The sequence below is a fragment of the Mastomys coucha genome, unplaced genomic scaffold (assembly GCF_008632895.1).
Source record: "Mastomys coucha isolate ucsf_1 unplaced genomic scaffold, UCSF_Mcou_1 pScaffold23, whole genome shotgun sequence".
Lineage (NCBI taxonomy): Eukaryota > Metazoa > Chordata > Mammalia > Rodentia > Muridae > Mastomys > Mastomys coucha.
This window is the reverse complement of record NW_022196906.1, coordinates 37,952,211-37,955,922: the sequence shown is the minus strand read 5'-3', so window position 1 is coordinate 37,955,922 and position 3,712 is coordinate 37,952,211. Positions and strand designations below refer to the sequence as shown.

The 3,712-nt window shown below is 52.0% G+C and overlaps 1 long non-coding RNA gene across 2 annotated transcripts; it reads right to left on the bottom strand.

The window, feature by feature from the left end:
• Positions 1–102: 102 nt before the first annotated feature.
• LOC116073130 lies at positions 103–2,608 on the bottom strand. Of its 2 annotated transcripts, XR_004111680.1 has the most exons (3): positions 2,417–2,608; positions 1,214–1,469; positions 103–828 (listed from the first exon to the last, which is right to left on the bottom strand). It is a non-coding gene; the product is annotated as an uncharacterized LOC116073130 (long non-coding RNA). The 2 variants fall into 2 exon arrangements; XR_004111681.1 differs by lacking the exon at positions 1,214–1,469.
• Positions 2,609–3,712: the final 1,104 nt, after the last annotated feature.

Below are 3,712 nucleotides of genomic sequence, written 5' to 3'. Positions count from 1 at the left end.
AAGGAAGGAAGGAAGGAAGGAAGGAAGGAAGGAAGGAAGGAAGGAAGGAAGGAAGGAAGAAAAGTAGCCCATCAAGTCGAGCGAGGAGAAAGCCAATAGACATCGTTGCTCCAGGTCTTTACTCCAGTTCTGTCTCAGCTTTCCCTCTGTGATGGAGTATCATTTGGAAGTGTATCATTTGGAAATAAACCCTTCCCTCTGCAGCTTGCTTTTGGTTAGCGATTTCTGCAGCAACAGAGAAACAAGCCGAACAGCCTGTGAGCTGGCAGGTGAGTGTCCTCTGCTCTCTGCAGCTGCTCCTGGCTCTGCAAAGAAGCAGAGGGCAGTTCACAGCCTCTGCTTTGCTTGAAATGCTTGACTCTTGGTGGCTGTCCTGGCACTCGAGGATGTAAGTGTTTCGTGGTCCCTGCGGTTAATGACTGCAGGGCAGCAGTGGAGACTCCAAGCTTCAGGTAGAAAAGCTGAGCAGTGTCACAGGATGGAAGTAGCCAGGGTGGCTGGCATCAGCAGGATGGAAGTAGCCAAGGTGGCTGGCATCGAGGAGCTTTCTCTATAGACCTGAACCCAAGAGAGGCACTGAGATACTTGGAGAAGGACGGGGTAGTCTTGAGGTCAGAATCTAGTCCAGGTCAGGGACGAAAGGAGCTGAGGCAGGCCTAGGGGAGCCCCTAGCCCTAGCAAAGTGGGTTGGACATCCTGGGCCTGATGCAGAGAAGGTGGGAGCTGAGCAATGCTCTGTCCATCCCTGGGGGCTGCTCTGTACTCAGTTCCAGAAGGCTCCTGGGCAACTTTATCCTGTTTTGGCTGGCATGGAGAGAAGACTAACACCTAGGAGGGAAAATCTAATTAGGTCCACCACATATATTTATTCATGAACATGCTTATACAGACACACGTACTTACACTCGATCACAAACACACCCCTACACACACACACACACACACACACACACACACACACACATACACACACACACACACAGGAAAATGTGTACGCATGCTCTCACATGCATCCACAGACTTTCACAAGTGCACACATATACAGGTACAGAGACACGTATCTCCCTCCTAGAACTCCAATAGGTCCTTGGCTAACCTGTGGTATTGTTGGGAAGAAGCCTCAAGGAGACTGGATTGGGCAGAGGCCTGTGCTTTAGGTGAGCCACCCCAAGGTGAGGCTTGGCAGTTCTGGGAAGATAAGAGGCCCCCTCACCTGCCGTGGGCCCAGGAACTGGGAGGAGAGGGTGACAGTGAACCAGGTCTTGGAGCTGGAAGGCTTCGGGAGCTTGGTGAGTGAGACTTGACATGTTCAGTGACAGCGAGGGATGGGTGACACAGGCAGGCAGCGTCTTCTGCCTCTGTCCCTGTTGCTCCCAGACTTTTCTGGTCTGTCTTTGATTCCTCAGCATCTTTGTGCCAGGAGTCTCCCCAGAATTTCCAGAAAGTTTTCTAGATCCCAGAGACAGGCCCTGGGAGGTGTGGGGAGAAAGGATGGAGGAGGGCTGGCTGTTCGTCATTGGTCTATCCATCTGGTGACCCAAAACTAGAAACAGGGGCCAGGCTGGGACACTTATAGCCTGGGTCCTCTTGGGGTATGGGTAGTGAATGTGTCTCCTGGGGCTGGGGGAGGGGCAGCCTCCAGGTTTTGAGTCTGCTGGCTGTCCTAGGGACCATGAGATGCCCGGGCTCTCTGATGGGGCCCTGGTACTCTAGGGAGTGCACAAGGAGCCATGGTATATAGAGGGGAAAGGTGCATCCTCTATGCTGCCTGAGTCCTGTGCTTATCTCCTTCCAAGATGGATTGTGTGATCTGGTCTGTGACCTAAGTGATGGGGACATGCAGAGTATGAGAGCTTTGTTGGTGGGTAGTAATGTTCGGGATGGCCACTCAGGAGCTGATAGTGGACCTTTTGTCCCAAGGACCCCACGGTCACAGACCCTAGGAAGTGGGGCAGGGAAAGGCTGGGGGCTCATGTAGTTCCCACTTAGGATCCTGGTACCTCAGCCGGGGGTAAGCGGAAAGGCATGGGCTGTGGGCTTAGGGAGCGAGGTCAGGTCCTAGGTCCTGCTGCTGGGCCACTGTGGGCCTCAGACTTTTCTCTTCAGACACCAGAAGCAGGCATCGGATCCCATTACGGATAGTTGTGAGCCACCATGTGGTTGTCAGGAATTGAACTCAGGACCTCTGGAAGAGCAGTCAGAGCTCTTAGCCACTGAGCCATCTCTCTAGCCCAGGCCTCAGACTTCTCGGTGGTGAAGAATGGAGATCACAATGCCTTGTGGGCCCTTCTGAGGGCAGGGCTAGTCTGTATGTAAGATTGCTTGACATGTGGAGGACTGGGGAGAAGAGAGGGGATGTCTCTTGACTTCTCTCTGTTCTCTATCTTCCCATTAGCTCTTTTGTTCCCAGACTGACCTGGAACTTTCAGCAATCAAGAACTGAAGGAGGACAGACTTATGGATGGCCTGGATACCCAGACTCCCAGGACACGGCCAGGGCCTTCTCCATCTCTCCTGGTTGGTCACACCGCACAGAGCCACACCGCAGCCACATGGGTGCCACCTGCCTTCCAAATGCTGTGTTGAGACCAATGGACAGAACTGTCGGGGCTGGGGAGGCTTCTGGTTACACCAGGCTCTGTGACACGGGGAAGGGTGGAGCTGAGGAGGGTTCCACAAGTTCTTCTTTATGACTTCTGTGTGGATGGCAACTCTGCAGGCTCGCACAGCTTGTGTGCCTTTGGCCCACCTCCATCTCTTCTGTGGAATTTAAACTGTTAATAATTGAAGTTGCATTCTGTCTAGAGCTTTGGCATAGAGAGTTTAATAACAGTGTTGTATTCCTTACTGTTCTTGTTGTGGTGATCAAATACCCAATAAAAGTGATTTGAAAGAAGAAGCACATTTGGCTTAGTTTAAGGATGGTTGAGAAGGCAGGGTGGCAGGTGACTCCAGGGTTGCAGGGGACTTCCCAGCACACCAGGGAGCAGGGAGTGTTTGCATCCAGCTCCCCCTCCCTCTGGGGAGCTGATGCCCCCTGTGTTTAGGGTGGGTTTTCCCTCCTGGTTAATGCTCTCTTCAAGAGTCCTCATAGGCTTGTACAAAAACCAGCCTCATGAATACCCCATGGGCTTTTAATCCAATCATGGTGACAATTGAAATTAAACACTGCACACGTATATGTCACTTTTGTATAAAAATGAAGAAAAATGATATAATATGCCATTTTGCATTTTCTCAACCTTGGATGTTCGGAGAGTTTCCTAGTCAGTGTACATCAGCTAGCACACTAAAGTAAGGCTAGCCGACTTTTTTGCTGTTTGTTTTTTGAGGCAGGGTCGAGTGTATCAGGCTAGCTACACACTCTGTGTGTCATTGCAGATGACCCCTGCCTCTCCCTCCTGAGAACTGAGGTTATAGGTATGAACATCATGTCCTGTTTACTAGGGCTGGGGATCAAGCTGGGGCTTTGTGCAGGTTAGGTGAGTACTCTACCCACTAAACATCCCTGGCCCCGTTTTCCAGTATGTGTGTATATATATGTGTGTGTGAGAGGGTGGGGAGGGAGGGAAGAAGGGAAGGAGGAAGGGCGGGAGAGAGAGAGTGTGAGAGAGGGGAGATGGAGGGAGAGAGAGGGAGGGAGAGAGAGGGAGGAGGGAGAGTGTGTGTGTGTGAGAAAGACAGGGGGAGGGAGAGGGAGAGGGAGGGAGTG